The following is an 18,632-nucleotide window of genomic DNA, read 5'->3' as shown; positions in this document are numbered from 1 at the left end:
TGGGTATTTTTCTTAAAAAAAAATAATAGCAAAAAGCTGAAATAAATACATTTTTGTGAAGGAATTTTGTTAGAGATCAGATTCAGAACAATTATCAAAACAATTACAAGTTAATTGTAAAATTAGTAAATAATTTTTTGCTTGAGTTTTTTTAAATGGGTAAGTGCACCATATACAGGATAATTGCGGTATTACAGATAACATAAAAACTAATCAGGAACACGTTTTTCAATGCAAATGTTTTCGCTTAATTGACGAGATAACTCGTCAATGGCGAGGAAAGTGTTAAATAATTTAAATATTTTTTTCTAATTAAGTTTTTTACCATATTATTTATTTTATGTTTTTTTATTAAATACAAATAACGTTTGCCCATACTGAGTGACAGACTGACATTTATATAGTTTAATGTAATAACTAGTAAATAAATATCTAATAGCCGGTAAAAATATGGATATGTGAAGAGTTTTTTTAAGCCAATAGATGGCGGAGCCTGCCGTTGCCATCTTGGCCACGCGTCACCATGCATCACTCGCCGATGATAACCAAAAATGGGTAAAGAGGCGGGACCTGGGTGAAGCTGAGGTGGCTGGTTGGTAAACTACGCCCGCCTAGCTTTACGGTAGTGACAGCAGTGGCAGTTCACCCGTCACTCAAGTGGCCACGCCCTTAATTATGCAGAACTTTATAGATTAATATAATTTAAACCAATTAAAATTTTAAATTCACCCCCTCACTTTTTGTACCAGGCTGTAAACACATTACCTTCTACTGTAAAGTTGGGCATTTAAACATGGGGGTCTATGGGAATTGACTCTCTTTTGGGGCCAGCCTCTAGTGGCCAGTCGATGAAATGCAGTTTCACTTCCGTATTGCCTTCATCAGAGAGATCGGAAGGTTGTGCCTCAATAATATTTCATAATTCTTCAAAACTGTTACCTGCAACAGGTTTTTTTTTTTTTGGGGGGGGGTTGCTGCTAAAATCGCAAACTTCATAGATCACAGCTCATACAAAATTTAGGTTGATATTGACAATCGCCATTTCCAGAAAGCGCTATCCATTTGTTACAGAAAACAAACTTTATTTTTCTTTAGAGTTGTAGGCATTTTCTAGCTGCCACAGGCAGCCATTCATCCATTATGTTTGCAATTTCCAAGAAGGGCTTTCTTCAGCTGAGAGAATGATCAACAGAAAGGTTTTCTTAAACACATCACCTCACTCCAATCGAAACGCACAATCACCTCGTAGTCCATCGCTCAGTAAAAGCAAGAGAGACTGAGCTCTTCATTTAACACCTTGTACACCTTTTGAGATACAGACATACAGACATTCCCAGCAGGTCTTTAGATATTAACAAACGCCCCGTTAGGACATTGTGTTATGAAATTGTACTGGGTGTCCCGACACAAAACCATTCACACTTCAGTCTCAGCGAATATGCTCGGAAACGCTTGCGTCTTTTTGGGAACTTTGTTACATGCAAACAATGACATGTCAAATCGGAAAATGGATTTACTGACATGTCAACAGAGACAATAGCACCGTCTTTCGTTCCTTTCAAATGCGCATTAACGTAAAAACATCTATGCATCTTCGTACAATAAGATTTCCAAGACAGCATCGTTTTATAGGATGACTCAACCGTGTTTAGATATTGTTTCAGAATCCGAGTGATGAATAGAGAATAAACAGAGGCTTTATGCAGATGCAAATGCCTGTGGGGAGTGGATTGAGGGAAAGGTAATCAGGTATGGAATCACTCTACACATGGGCCTGCTGAGAGACCCCCCTTTTTAAAAAACAAAAAGCCATCAAAGCTTAGGGGAAGACGACACATTTCCACAAGCCCATATCTTCCTCACACACAGAGGGGAAGAATGGAAGTAAAAAGTGCATGCCTTGTTGCTAGCAGAAAAGGCAAACGCATAAACACTCGTAAAACGAACATCACAAAGGTGAGGATTAGCTGCCAGTCGCTTTTTGTACCGCAGCCGATGGTACAGTGCACAGACTCTGAAACGCCATTCAAGTCGTACAATGATAACGTATAGTGATGTGGGTGTTAAAAAGAACGCCAAAAAGAGAAGAAAGACATTGAGTGTTAAAAAGATTCACCCACACAGAGGATAAAATAGATTTACCACAGTGGTCGAATTTGTCGGGGTCAAATGAAGAGGTGAAAGCATTCTCAGAGAGAGCTCAATACAACCCGAGATGTGTTATTTCTTTTAACTTACACCGGGACTTTATGGTACGTCTTATTCTGACACAATGGTGTCAAGCTTACGCCGTTATCCCAAATCCATTGACATAAACAAGTGCACAAAGGTTTGAATAACCCTTCAGACGACTATTATCAATTCAACGCAGGCCAACAGGGGCTGGCAAACACTCTGCACCCACACTTCCCAAAAAAGCTACGAAATCCTGCCAGATGCCCAGAGTTAGCTTCAATCTGTCACAACCTCCGTGAAATGCCAGCGCCTGACAAAGCTCTTTTTTCTACAGCTTAAAGAAGTCAACATGATGAAATGGTTGGTTTCCAAAAAACCCTCGACATGGGTTTATTCCAACTCTTTAGGAAAAGAAAAAAGATGTAAGTTATCTCTGCATGGACAACCCCGCAAGACTTGTGGCTGGTTTGACTGACATCCCAGCATTCCCTTGGGATGGAGCAATCTGATGACCCCGGGGCGCTGTTTAACACGTTTAGCCGATGCTCCTCTGCAACGGCTGCTGATTTTACATTTAACTGCATTTTACAGTCGCATCGATTTTAGCCAAGGCTCTTTATGAGTCACAAATAAAAACTTGGCGAGTGGATCCGCAGCCAAATCGAAGAAGGCACCAGCGGGGGATAATGGAGCAGATTACGACTGTTATTTTCAAGGTCGTAAGTGCGGGCGTGGTTGGAAAATATTGTTCGGGCGCTCAGCGTGTTTGGATATATTTGGTGTTGTTGTTCTTGGAATGAAAAGCACAGCTGACAAAATGCCTTCGCACCTTACTTGTGAACAATCATTTGGCGGTACGCTTCGAGAGACACTCAATACCACAGTGAACATCCAACTCTGGAGCCGAGCTTTTACTCTGACATAATCGGAACACTAAATCTGACGAATAGGAGAGAAAGTGACAGGCCCCGCGGCTGTGCCCATCCTGCAGCTGGTACACCGATTTTGGCATTGACACGTTCAGAGAAGCCAAAAGTCCCACACTCTACAATTAGACCACTTGAACGGGCAGCTGTGATTGGTCACTATCTGGACAAGCTGTGATTATTGCAGGGATGTGAGGCTGTTACACCACTGCAGACAGGAAGTTAATTCCTAGCGGCTTACACGATCCAAGAAAACACTCTGCTGCAGGTGGTCAATGATCAGAGGTTAAAACAGATCTTAGAGACCAGGTGCAGGAGGATAAACCGGGCAACAACTTTGTGGTGACACTTAGAGACTCGGGTGGATGTTGTGGGATGATTAGAGGCAGTCGACGCTACATTTGGAGTCGAATAAGGTCAAATTTTACATCAGGCATTCCGAGAAAACAACTACTGCATAGAAAACAGCTAAGCTAAATGTAATTCTCTTTGTCGAATCTCTAAGGTTTCGTTTCTCATGCTGCATCACACAACGTTCGCCTTTGTTCATCGAGCTTGTTGCTATATCAAAACACAAGACAAGATATTTTGGGGTCAGCCAAAAAACACAGCGCTTTCATGTGAGCTGTATTTCACAGGGTGCACATGAATTTGAGATGCAGACGTAGAATACCTACAGATTAGATTACAGCTATTGTGCATGGAGTATGCAAACACATGTTTAGGGTTTCGTTTAATCCAATAAGATTGACTGTTTGTCTATATCTGTCATTACACGGACCAGAACAGCACGAAAACAATGTGGATTAAAAAGCGTCTTGAAGAGGTTTTGCTCATAAATGCATGTAAAATAAAGTAATGTGAACTTGAGATTGTTATACTGTTATTAAACTGCGCCATGTAAAAGCACAATGGCCACGCGCAGCAAACGCTCTCCGCATACGCGCTGCTCAGTGCTCATGCTTGCGATGTGAAACCAGCGTTTGAATAAACTAGACACTGATTAGCTACTTGCTCTACGTTAATTTAAAATTAACAGCAAGACAACTGGCAGTGAATGTGCTTTCAGGAGAGTTAGTAGATAGGATTTGAACTTGAAAAGCGGGGCGGAGCCTTTCCGCGGTTAAAACATCTTATGGTCATTCATGTTTATTTGATTCTATAAATTAACTAGAAGGAAGAGATGATTTGAAAGGTGAGACTTTGTTTAATATGTTTAATCTCAAAAGTATGGTTTAAATAAAATTATTTTGCAAGTGAGCGTGCAGTCAATTTTTTTGCTATATAATCTCAAAAGTAACCAAAAAGTGCCCTGGTCTCTCCTGTATGTCAGCGCGTTGTCAGTGTCTGCTCCGCTCTATATTTTTCATTGCGTGACGTGATAACATGGTGGGGCGTGTAACACAGACTGTTGACAATTGTTTTTAATTAGTATTTAAACATTCTTTATGATATATATATTTAATAATTTAATAACACGGTTTTGTCGGTTATAGAGTTCTAATGACGGTGTTCAACTATAACCGTCGGTCTCACGGTTATATAATAACCGTCACACCCCTAGTTTAGATTAATCCAAGACTAGGCCTTAGTTATATTAGGACATTTAAGTAGTTTACAAGCAAATCTTACAAAAACAGGTGTGCCTCTTGAGACAAAACAACAGCACTGGTCTATGTTAAAGGGATAGTTCACCCAAAAATGAAAATAATGTCATTAATGACTCACCCTCATGTTGTTCCAAACTCGTTCATCTTCACAGCACAGTTTAAGATGTTTTATATTTAGTCTGAGAGCTTGTTGAGCCTTCATTGAAAATCTACGCACGGTATACTGTCCATGTCCAGAAAGGTAATTAAAACATCATCAAAGTAGTCCATGTGACATCAGTGGTTCAGTTAGAATGTGTTGAAGCATCCAAAATACATTTTGGTCCAAAAATATAAAAAATTACGACTTTATTCAGCATCGTCTTCTCTTCCGCGTCTGTTGTGAAGCGCATTTGCGAGACTAAAGTCACGTGACTGGAGTGACGCAGATGACGTTTTATCTTCAGACATGTTTGCAGAGTTTTTTTTTTTCAAACTTACAGCATGCGTCTCCCTCAGACTGTAAACGAAGCCCGGGCGCACAAAAAAAAACAGCTGGGGCGCACCAGATAACACGTCAGCTTAGGCTTGCCGCGATAGTCGGTGAAACGGTGATAACCGGTGCTTCAGCCTCTCACCGGTTAGATCACTTGCCCACCGCGACACCGTTCACCGTCATTTTGATATTTTTGTGTAATTAATTCATTTAGTTTCGTTAGAGAGAGCAAACACTAAGAACTGAATGTGTCTGCTGACTGAATTTAGCGGAGCTGAACTCGCGTCACGTCACAGCAGCAGGTGTCAGATTTCATTTATTTCTGTCAGAGTTTGCGAGGCGAGCTGACTGATGATGACAGAATCCGCGTGCTTACTCGTTTTTGTTATAATATACATATATGATGTTTAATATAAGCGAGATCGTTTTGTTGTTGTGTTTTTCATCAAGAAAAATAATAAACCCATCATTCAAGCAGCGCTTTTATGGAGAAGTAGCCGGTTGCTCTGCTTGGGACTTGCGGGTTATGTGAGAATTACCTGCGCACATTGACTCAAGCACTTAATTAAACCAGCTGTTGCACTGGCATTACACGCAAATTCATACGCGATTTAACGCAGCTTACGCAAGCGCTGCATTTAAACAGTTGCGTAATTCAAAAATGAAAGTAAAATGTGCACGTCTGCATGCGCATTTATAAGCCCCTCCCACCCGGTGATACCGGGATCACCAAGTTTGTGACGCGCCGATTAACCGGTGGGAAAATTACGTCACCGCGGCAACCCTACGTCAGCTGCGTCATACTCATCCGCGTCACTGCAGTCACGTCAAACTTTACTTCCGGTTTTGTTTTTTTAATGGTCTGACTAGTTGCTAAACTGATCTTTTGAACAAATGCCTCGTAGAAAATAACAAATGATTGGTTTCCTAGATAATCTATGTGTTGTTTTTTTGCTTGTTATATAAATAAACTATGTTTAAAGAACTTTGTTGTTATTTATTCTTAGCGGAGTTTACCAGAAGTTACGTGCGGACCACGACAGCTGCTTGTTTATAACCGTCTATAAAACATCTTAAACTGTGTTCCGAAGATGAACGAGTCATTAATGATATTATTTTCATTTTTGGGTAAACTATCCCTTTAAGATATGTCAATATCTAAATGCAGCTCAATCATGCATTTTAGTCTGAGACTAGGATAAGCCCTGTGTGCCCAAAGTGTTTAACCAATGATCATCCAGTCTGTAAAAAACCCAAAAGTCATTAGTTAACAACCAACCATACTAACAAACGCAATCAACCTTTGACCATTTTCATCAACAACATAGATGTAAGACCCTATTAAACTTACTGTAATGCAGTCATAGTAGAGACCACCCCTTGTCTTTGCCTAACAGTACCTTTAATGCTATGCTACAAATAAAGACTTTCTAAAATGTCACACAGCACTTAACATTTCATTTATCGACTGATAATGCTATAATGATAGGAGCCCATTAGATGCCCATTTGGTTCTATGTGAGGTGTTGAGTGTTAAAAAGTGACATTTAACTAAGTGTGGAAATGTTAGATTGGAATGAGTTGTTTTACTTGGCTTCCAGTTGGTGTCAAAAGCTTGGTAAAGGCAAAAAAAATGGTAGTGCGAAGTTTTGAGGAACACTTAAGTGACGTGAGGTACATTTCAGCCTTTTTTTACTAGTTTTTTATTTATTTAACAATTCACGTGTCAGGGAGATGTTGCAATGTGGATTTTAATCTACATTCCCCACTACAGCTCTTTATCTGTAGGGTTACATATGTTTAGGGGCGGAGCTACATGGTGGCCAGGTTGGCCATTCCTGTTGTGCAAAGCAGTTTGTGTCTGACTTTGAATAAAGTTTTTGAATCTATGATGCAAACAACCTGCAACGCTGGCTGAACAGTTGCAAAATTCTGGCTACACCCCTGCATGGTTAATCACTATGCCATCGCTATAGCTGTTAAACTGATTTCACACATCATTATAAGCTCATGTGCAAAAAACGTTTTAATTTTTATTTAGAGGTTCAAAGGCGTACAGTATAATTTACTATAGGCTACTGTAGATCAGTGTTTCCCAACCAGTGGGCCTCAGCAGATTTCCAAGGGGGGCTTATGATGACTTACAATTGGACAAAACAAGCATTGAAATAAGCTAAAACAAGCAAAAATTAAGATGTTTCTTATTTTTTGGCCATTTTAGTAATACATATACATCTGTCTAGTCATTCCAAGCAAAAAATTGTGAGGGGCCTTCAAATGTTGTGGGCAACTAGGGGGCCTTGAAGTAAAAAAAGTTGGGAACCACTGAAGTAGATGATGGATTTCATTTTTATAAAAGTTGACAAACTAATAGTAGCTTAGTCAACTGTTTTGTATATAATGTGTTAAGGACTTTTCCACTTTTTCTTACTACTGAATAGGAATTTGCTCTATGGAATTATCACAGCGTGATTTCTTACATTTATTGGCCTGCAGCAGTGAATACTAATATTAATCATGATGGCTTCCAGTGTACATTAGGGAAGAGCTCGAATCGACAGAGGAAAAGTGCTGATACAATACGACCTAAAAATGCACATCAGACAGAAATATTAGATTAACCCTTAAAAAACTCAAAGAAACATAGTGATACCATATTGAAACATAACAGGATGAGTATTCCATGTCACAATGCACATCTGCACTGAAAGAAATGTGCTGCATGAAGTTAACACAACTTATCATTAATGGACTTTTGGATTATCGCAAAAAAAAAGATCTGTGTTCAACAAAAGTTTATGACACGTTTTGTCTTTAATTAGATATATTAAAAGCCAAATTTTAGTTTCTGAATTCATAAAAGTTGTGTTCATTTGTGAAGATTCTCTTTTTGGACGAAACGTGTAAGTGTCATAGCTCTTGTTAAACACGGAGCTTAAGTCTATAGGAAAAAATTAATAGGCTTTTATTCATCCCGCTACACTGTAAAAAATTTCTTGGATTTCACAAGATGTAACTGCGATATTTCACAGTAAATTACATTATAAGCATGTCACAGGCTTTAATTGTGACATTTCACAATATAGTACAGTATTCAGACTTTTATTGTGAAAATAATGTCATCGGCGAAATGCAACAGTTTTGTCAAATCAACATCTATTTTTATGGTACTTTAGCTTAAAAAATTAAGTTAAACCATTTCAACTTGAATTTATAAGTTATGTCAACTTTTTTAAGCCAAAACTTAAAATAGTAGATTGAATTGACAAAACAAATTAGTTTTAACTTCACTGAAAAAAATGATTCATTGAATTCAATCAATCCTTTAAGGTAAGTGGTTGCAATCAATCTATTTAAGCTACATTTAAACAAAAAAGATTAGTAAAGTAAAATAAAATATAAAACTTTTGTTTAAATGTAGCTTAAATAAATTGATTGCAACCACTTACCTTAAAAAAATTGATTAAATTCAATGAATAATTTTTTTTCAGTGTTCATGCTGCATTTTTTTTACAGTGTAACTTCCGGGTTAGCTTACAAAAGTACGTCATCCCTGCAGCACTATTATGTTACAAAATTAGTAAATTCAACCTACTTTTTAAAGTTTTGACTTGCGATAAGTTGATATAACGTAGAAAAACAAGTTGACCTTGTTTAACTTAATTTGTTGAGTTAAAGTAACATAAAATATATGTTGATAAGATATCATTTTTTACAGCGTGTGCAAATAAAACTTGAGGTTTTCTCAACTTCTGCTCTGCTTTTATATCTTTTATCTAATGACAGATTTAAGAAGTCCATCTATGCAGTAATACACAGTCCTTCCATTAAAAATGCTGAGTTTTTGGTGATTGATGCGGGCAAAAATTCTTGATCTTGCGGCATGTTTTCGTAAAAAATGCGTTAGAATATGTGGGATATTTATGCAATTTTATGTGATGAAATTGCAGGAACTTGCAAAAATTGTGAGAACTTGCAAAAACTGCGGTTGGGGTTTTAAATGATGTTTACGTCGTGTAATTACACCAGTTCATAATGTTCCCATAGCAACAGCGGACATGGCTGCGCTTGTGTGAAGTAAATGCAACATTTTTCAACTTTCAGATAAGATATATGCAAGGCGTAACTTTGGGTCTACCATTGGGGGGGTTAAACTCGCGGCATATTTATTTCTTTATTGAATCATTTTCTTGTGTAAAAGGTAAAATGTTAATTTGCCGTTCCTGTGTTTGAAATACATTGTGATACTTTTACTGATTTAGACCACTTAACGTAAATGCAGCTGTTCACTTGACTATTTATGCCATAATGACACAGTAGTTAACTTAAGTGTTTAAGCACTAGCCAGCAGTGGCAGCTTCCACTTAATTGATTTTTTGTGTGTGTTCAATATTTTATGAAAAAAGAAACAAGAACTTAAAGATGAATCCATTGAATCACTGTATTGGCACCTACATGCAACAAATACACAATACAGGATGGCACACTGGAGTGCAGCTTGCACCTTATTTAGAACAGATTTCACATATTGGTGGGCATCACCAACACTCACCATCCACTAACAAAATCTAAACAAAAGCATGTAAATACAAAAGAAGGCCTATCTGTAAATCACAACATGTTACAACATATTTGGCTGCAACTTAACACACATATCATTCAGATAAAAGCACCAAACACCTGTTTACGTCAAAGAAGACATTTTGCACAAAATACGTTGCACATACAGCTCAACTAACGCGATCGTTATAAGTTGTTTGAACAACAAAACACATCCACTTGCACAAGTTGCACATATTTGACAATCGGAATATCAGATATATCCTAATAGCTAACAAATTTGTGAAATTTTGAATAAAAAAAAGGAAATAAAAGCAGATCATCAGTCATTCAGCGCGGTGTGAATGAACCATAACCATAAAGTGATACTACGATCAATAACGGTCGCCTTGAAAAACTTTTTAAAAACTTAAAAAAAATGTTTAATCTTAAGTGTGAAAAAGTTAAGTACGGCTTACATTTAAATGTGTCTTTGTTTTGTTTTGAGTGTATGGTCAATAAATAAAGGAATTAAAAAGATGGGCACAAAACCTGTTTGTCGCGCCCCACTTGTTATGTCTCTATTCCCCAACAGTGGGCCGCGCCCCACACTAACTATAATGAATAATCGTTGTCTGGCTCGATTGGCTGCCTTTCAGTGTCCTTTTCATCATGCACCATCCGTCAGCTTTCTCCAACCATTTATCCCAGCGACTGCGCATGCGCAAAATAGTGAACAAACTTGGTAGAGAAAGGGGGTTGGGTAATACCAAGTAGTCGGTGGGCGGTACATTACAGATTATTTAAAATATAATACTATCTTTCTTGCTGGCAAATAAAATTAATAAAGATTCAGAATATTTCATATTTATTTTAATCTGAATGATGTTTTTAATCTGGATTTGATTTTTGGTGGGTCCTGACCCCCGTACAAATTACGTGCATGGATATATATGACTTTTTGCTACGGAAATGCGGGGATTATGAAACCATGCAAGCCCCGCATATTTTGCGTGTGGAAATCTGCAATTTATGCGACGTAAGTGCGGCGTATTTGAAAAAATGCGGCCCCTGCATAAATATGCAGACTTTGGCTGATTATGCATTAAATTATGCGATCATCTCATAATCGCGTTTTTCTGGAGGGACTGATATACAATTGAAGCTAAACATCCCCAGTAAAGGTCAGAATTGATGGACCTGCAGCAAAAAACTGTGTGTATTTTCATAGCTCAGAAACGACAAGAACCAACATCAATAACCTTAGACATCATAAATGACCGTTGTTGTTACGGCTCTACTTTGCATGCCGACAGCTGCAGAATGCGACCGAGGACACAATTCATCTGCAATCCCAAACACATCATCAATAGAGCCGCTATTAATTGTTCATGATCTGTGAGTTTTCACTTCACAGAAAATAGATCTAGCAGTAGTTAGATCTCTCATTACGGAGTGCAAAATAAATACCTTCTGCAGGTGTTGTTTTCCCATAGGCTGGGTCTTAACATCATGCTACAGTGAAGCATGTATACGCTTTAATTTATCCTGCTGTACAATGATGAATCATACGCCGGGATTGCATTAATAGTGCGCAGATAAGGGAGACATATGGTGCTTATCGATTTTCCAGTGGTGGCGACTCATCATTGTGGCGCTTCCCTGCTAATGGTCTTGAGCTAAAATGGATACGCAAGTTCTTGCGGCAACAATGTACGCCTGGCGGACCGCATCAGATGCTTACCCGATTTAAACTTTATCAACACTATATGTTTTTTTTCCATTATATATTATCAACCTTTCAACTACAGTATATATTATTATCAGCCATTTCACTTTCCATTTCTTTCTTTATTCATTCCAGCATCTACAGAATGTATAATTATGGCAAGAACTGGTTAATCCATACACACACGTTTTCCCAAAATCACTCACAGTGAATTCTGTATGCGCACCCCTCCCTGCGATCCAGGCCACTACTGCCCCTCTGTAATGTGGGCTGTGTTACTAAACAGTGTTGATGAGGGCAAATGGCCATGAATGAGAGCATCTCTCTCTTCAGATATAGTAAAGAGTAAGATTTACAGGTTGTTTCTGTAGTCATTTGCACACTGAAGAACTAGATTGTCACTCCATCTGTGAGCCTATTGGCCGCCCACTGGCTTGTTGCATGCTGGGAGCTAAAGACTCCTCACTTGTTAAGGGTGCGATGCAGAGGAGGGGAGTGAACTCTCTCGACCCTGCCATTTATCTCTTGGTGTGAATGCTGATACTGTGTAAGAAACAACAATATAATTAGCGTCGTTCCAGGCATGGTGACTGTCATCGTGCTCCTGTGCTAAAAGTTTATGCAAATAATCACAAGAGTTTTCGCAAACGAATTATTGAGCTTTGATTGCCTACGAAAAATTCATTGTCACGATGCTGGAAAACTATAAGGTTTTTGCAAATATATTTTGTGTGGTTTATAACGTTTTTATAAGCAGGTGCAAAGGTGGTTAAAGGGACACTTCACCCATTTGCATTAAGCTTTGTATAGTTAGAACCCCAGTCATGTTATTGAATGTTCGTGCATCATTTCCTCCCGCAGGAGAAATACAGATTTCAGTGTTGCACTTCCTTCTTTCAATAATGCAAAAATCATCATTTTGCATCATTGAAAGCAGGAAGTCCAATCTTTGTTGAGGGGGTGATACTATAAACACCCCTTTTCTCGGTCAAATAGGCACCAAATTACAAATGTATGTTACATTTGGACTACAAATATGACGCACTTTCAATAAAGATTAATGTTTCTACGGGTGAAATGCTCCTTTAAAGTTGGTACTCATGATTTTTAAACTCATGGTTGGGTAAAATATGGACAAACCCAACCACTGGGTTTAAAGGAACAGTATGTAAGAAATTTATATTAATTAATCATAAAATGACCTGATATGTCACTAGACATTAAGAAATCATTTTCATTTCAAATACTTGACAACAGTGGTCTGGGCAGGATATTGTCATTTAAAAAGTGGAGTTGCAGCCCTCAACTGATGTTTATGTTGTCATTTTGTGTATTGGCCACCAGTTGTATGATTGCAGTACCAGTTTTAGCCACAAGTTTTGTGATTGCAATACCAGTTTTGGCCACAATCCTACATACTGTTCCTTTAAATGATCTTATATGTTGGGATGTTTCAACCCAAAATGGTGAGTTGTTTCAACCTGGTACACTGTAAACATTTCTTGTTGCACTTAAATTTTTAAGTTTAATTCAATTTAATTCCCAACTTTCTTGACAACATTATAAAAATGTAAAGTTAGATTAAAAAAATCTCACTTTGTTAAATTTAAGGTGAAAACATTAATAAAAAAATCTTTAATTGGTAAGACTTAAAATATTTAAATATTTTTTATACTACATTTTTTCACTTAACTCTTTTCCCGCCATTGACAAGTTATCTCGTCAATTAAGAGAAAACATTTGCATGAAAAACACGTGTTCCTGATGAGTTTTTATGGTAATGTGTAATCCCGTGATTATCCACAGTGGCACTAGATTACCCAATTTATAAAAAAACTATAAAAAAATTGTTTTAATTAATTTTACATTGTGTATGTTTTTGATAATCATTCTAAATCTGATATTTAACCAAATTCCTTCACAAAATTTTCCTGGAAGGCATTTTGTGAAACTTTTGTGAAAATCACAAAAATGCTGGTGGGCAACTTAAAAAAAAAGGCTGGCAGGGAATGAGTTAAAGTAATTTAAAAAAAAATTAAAAGTATAATTTTTACCTTAAATGTTTCATTTAAAGTGAGATTTATTAAATAAAATGATTACCTTTCACATTAATGGAGTGTTGCTATAAATTATAAAAAATAAAGTTGGAATAACTTAAGCTAATTCAACTTTATTTATATAATTAATAGCAACTCCTTACTTTAGTCAAAAAAGTTATGTTATGTTATGTTTACAGGTTTGTAACATACAAAGATTTTCTTCCAATGTGACGCAAATATAAATGTTTATTTATTTATTTAGCACTATACAAACAATTAATTGTATATTCAAGTTGATTAAACTTATAAATTTAAGTGCAATAAGGATTTTTATGGTGGGGTCAAATATGGACATATTTACATTCATTTAAATTTAACTGTTGGGTTTAAAATTTAAAAATGGGTTGAAATGACCCAGCTTTGTTTTACAAAAATAAAACATTTATGTTGCTGCCAGTTCACTAAATTGAGGAAGTTTTACAATAGATATTGTATTTTTCACAACACGCAGATCCTCGCATATTCCCACTTTTTATCATCTTTTCTAAGAGAATGTGCACGAGTCCAACAGCATGCTTCCCATAATTCTCTTCAATCTCTTTAAAATTCAGCGCGAGCACCCACAGGCAATCTTATTTTCCATTTCTTCATTCCAGTGGTCCAGAATTCAAATATAATGAACTATACCTAGGCACATCAGTGAAAATATATACCTCATGCACCTCATAATCTAAATTCGCATCTAGCTGTCATTGTGCTCGATTGAGGATTAAAGCCATTTTCCAAACGATGGTTCGGTGACTGTCCTTTCTCTATTCAGCCCAAATATTAAAGTAAATACAGAGCTGCCAGGTTGCGTTACAATAAAGGGGTCTATAAATATTTGGATAACGGGCAGGTCGGGGTAAATGCATTCTCTAATACATAACAATGCAACCTAATGCAATTATAATACAGTATCAGATCAAATGAAATGTTTAACTAAGAAATTGACAGTCTGTGCCATGTAAATCACTTGCCATAGTGCAGTGAATGATAAACATTAACACGAACATCCAAAGTTTATTTTTTTATATCTGGTGTTCCAGATTTGATGATGGATCCAGGGTGGGCATGGATCCTTATTTGCAAGCAACAAGCCCAACAAGCAACAAGCATATATGTCTTTTTTGCCAAAATAACTTAAAATATTTCTGATATTCCATCATGTAAGCAAAGTCAACAGCAATATGGTGTTCGGTTAAATTAATTTATTTAATTGATTTTTGGGCTATGGTTAGACCTCTATTAAATTTTCAATGACAGCATTGTTTTAGCCTAGATTTCTGGACTGTATTAGGTCAGCTGTTAGATGTTTTTTAAATGCAAAATTGCAAAATTGCTTGGTGAGTATTAATGAAGTGGTCTGCTTTTGTTGTGATATGACACTTGCTTACAGTGTAGATTATGTACAACAGGTGCACCAACTGCTACAGAGTTTTTACAGTGATGTCAAGTTTATTAATAACTTGCATGCGGTGTTGCCAGGTCTGCGATTTTCCTGCAAAGTTGGGCTACTTTTAAACTTTTGCCATGGGTTGTTTTTGTCCACTGGTTGAAGGTAAAAGGATTTTGTTCATCTGTTGTCCATCTTTAGGCATGATGATCTAATTTATTAAATCAGACTGTTTTTATAATTACTTACAGTGATTGTTATGAATTTTAGGTATGGGAGTGGCCTGTTTTGATTCTTGCCATTTGGCCTAAGTTCAATGGGCTAGTTTTGATTGGCCAGTGGACTGATTTTGTTTTGCAGACCTGACAACTCTGCTTGCATGTGTAAATAAGATCATTTTGCTGTCAAGCATGCTGTCTGTGAATAAAAATGTCAAAATATTACACTGCAACATACACTCTTAGAAAGGATGTTTTACTTTTTACACATCTTTGTGAGTTAAGCTTTTAACACATTATGTGTAATTTTAACACATTATATGTCATTTTGTGTTGATTTTGTGTTAAAATATAACACACGTTGTGTTAAAGGGGGGGTTCAATGGTATTTCAAGCATTCTGACTTATTAACACAGTTATAGAGTTGTTTCCTTGTGCTAAACGTAAGCAAAGTGTCAAAAAAGCAGTTGGACGTGTTACAGAGTATTTCTGTGCCAAATGCACTTCGCCAGGGTTCGTACAAGTTTCGGAAAGTTTTTTTCGATTACAGGTCCAACTGACGTTTCAGGGGTTTCTATACGTATCACTTCTTTATATGGGCACTTCCCCCGGAAATCCCCGCCCACCCGTCAATCAGCCGGAGACGCTAACTTGCAAACATCTTATCACGCCACACAGCTTTGTTTAATTTCAAAACTCAACAATGGCACGAAAGATGAAGTGTGTTTTTGGATGTAAGGAGAAGAAAGACAGCCTCATGAAAACAATGGATATAGTTTATTATCCGGGGTAGCAGCGGAGTTTTGCGTGTGTGTTTGAGGCGCTGGATTTTCCCAACCGGGTCATGGCGAGTTGCACGCGGTAAGTAAGACTTCTGTGTTATGTTGGAAATAGGCGCGTGTATATTATATAAATGACACGAACATGTAGTGAGTCATAAGTTAAAACAGTGTTGTATAGTGTTGCATGACTCGTACTCGCTCCTCCCGCGGTAGTAACTCCTCCTTTTTCATTTTTTGTACGTTATCGGAAAGATTCAGTAAAGCTAATCTTTCTTTTATAAATCTGATTAAACTAAAGACTCTTCAAAGATATAACTACTTTATAGGTACTCCAGATTAACATCAGAAATGCAGAAACAGCGTGTGTTTTTTCCTTTATATTTATAATGTAAATATTCATTTGAGTGACTGTTTGGTGGTGGTTGACTATTTAAATATTACCTTTACACAAATATAGTGCAAGTTAACTGACCAACTCTGTCTGATTCATTACAGCACACAATTTCACCATAAGAGTTTTTACATCCCTTTATATCCCTAACACCTTAAAATAGGACGTACCAAATTATTATAAACACACCTGGGTTTTCTTTAAACACCAGTCACAGCATAAAATACACTGGATGAATACAAGGTGAGAGATCCACCCAAAAAGAGCTAGAGGTGCTGAGTTTGTCATTAAGTCCTGCCCTAGTCCTTTAATACTGAAAGCGCAAAAAGAGTCTCCGGTCACCTGAGAAGTGCCCATTCATTTCCTCTTGAGATTGACAATCCTTCAGTCTCGGTTCACAGACCTAATTGTGACCGCAGCCAATTTCCCCTCTCTTCAACCTTTCCGTTGTAAACTCTCTTACATTATTCACACTACTGCCTTGAAATCTTGTGATGCCACACCTGACCTCTCACGCCACCAACCACAATAACACTTTCATCGGGAGTCCATCGGGAGGCCTTTTTGTTAAAATGATTTACATCAAACGTTTACTTTACAAGTCTTGCTCTGCAATATTTTTCCCCCAAAATGAGGTACAGAAACCTTTAAAAAACTTTTTAAAAACATATGTAAGTTAGGAAATAGTATATGCAACATCATTTGAAGGCTTGGATTCACACCATTACTGCTTTCAATGAGAGTCGGCGGCGAGCACCGATGGTCAGTGTGAGCATTGAGGAGAGTTGAAATCTGGTCAACTTTATGGTAATGAGCTATAACGTGGTTCGGCGGCAACCAGTCGGAAGGCGGAAACAAACAAAAGTCTTCCTCTTAAGAGGATTCCAGAAGATGCATTAAATCGTCAAAGTGTCCAACAATTTTTTTATAGCGTCATTGGCAGGGCAGCCAGAACGTTTTTTATGCTCTTGTTGGTAGCAGTGTGAACGTACAGTAAGAAGAGTACATATTTATTCTGTAATATCAACACAAGTAATATTAATTTAAATGTGTTTTTTTTTTAAAAAAAGAAAGAAGTTTGTTTTTCAGAAAGTAAACACTGGAAAATAAACGCTTCTGTGGGTATTCATGTTCACACAAACTTCATTCTCCCCATATGGCAAAAATACATTTCTGTGGCAAAAAAAATATGTTTTAAATATATGCTTGATACATTTTGTAGAAAGTAAAGCTTAATTAAATATATTTTTGAATTTAAATGAAATATATTTAGTTTAAACCATATATTAACGTATTTCAAAATATATTATATTTCTTATTATAAAACGGCCCATTCTCGTCCTTCATTCTGATTGGTTGAAACGCGTTCTAAGCCATGATAAAATACCACGGTAACCCCACGGATCAGACCGCATTACAAATGTATCACTGTGCCAATGTACCTACGTACTGATTTATGATATAATATTTTTCTACAATTGTACAATTAATGGCGATATCCAGATAACAATAAATGTCAATAAATATTGTCATCTCCTCAATAAAGAGAAAACGCTTCTCTTCTATTAACCACTGGGTGGTGATCTTACCCAACTTAAACACTGACGCATTCATTAAACACTAAAAACACAGTGCATATGAAGTAACCGTTTTATATATGCAATAAGCTCCGTGAAGCAGTGGTGTTACAGTGAATTTTATAACAGCTAAGAGGGTTTTAGGCATCCCGCTTCGCGTCGTGCCTAACAACGCCCATTAGCTGTTATAAAATGCACTGGTAACCCACTGCTTCTTGGGGCTCATTGCTTTATTTTACAAATCATACAGCAGTCCTGGCCCAAAATATTAAAGTTTGTAAGTATGTAGAAATATAAAAATAATATATAATATATAAGTAAAAAATATATTTAATTTTAACATATAAAGTTTTTCTTCTAATGTGACGCAAATATAAATGCTTATTTATGTATTATTTATATTTATTTTAAAGGGGACATATCATGAAAATCATACTTTTCCATGTTTAAGTGCTATAATTGGGTCTCTAGTGCTTCTGTCAACCTAGTAAATGTGATAAAGAGCAACCCAGTACTTTAGTTTTGGTAAACCATTCTCTGCAAGCATGTGAAAAAATCGGTCTTTAAAAGTTGGCTCCCCTTGTGATGTCAGAAGGGAGAGGTCAGCTCATTTGCATATAAAAGGACACACACAGAAACGGCACATTTTTCTCACACCTACAAAGTGGCAATTTTAGCATGCTATAATAAATTATATTTATTTAACCAAATATAATATTTAACATTTATTAATACA

General features: G+C 36.9%; 1 protein-coding gene across 5 annotated transcripts in view; it reads right to left on the bottom strand.

Annotated features, from left to right (window-relative positions):
* The window catches only part of cadm2b (cell adhesion molecule 2b), a 153,931-nt gene that overhangs the window by 60,027 nt on the left and 75,272 nt on the right, over positions 1 to 18,632 (bottom strand). The gene's annotated exons all lie outside the window — the stretch shown is intronic.

The sequence above is a fragment of the Misgurnus anguillicaudatus genome, chromosome 24 (genome assembly GCF_027580225.2).
Source record: "Misgurnus anguillicaudatus chromosome 24, ASM2758022v2, whole genome shotgun sequence".
In the NCBI taxonomy this organism is placed as follows: domain Eukaryota; kingdom Metazoa; phylum Chordata; class Actinopteri; order Cypriniformes; family Cobitidae; genus Misgurnus; species Misgurnus anguillicaudatus.
Note: the sequence above shows the minus strand (reverse complement) of the source record. Positions and strands in the feature narration are given on the sequence as shown.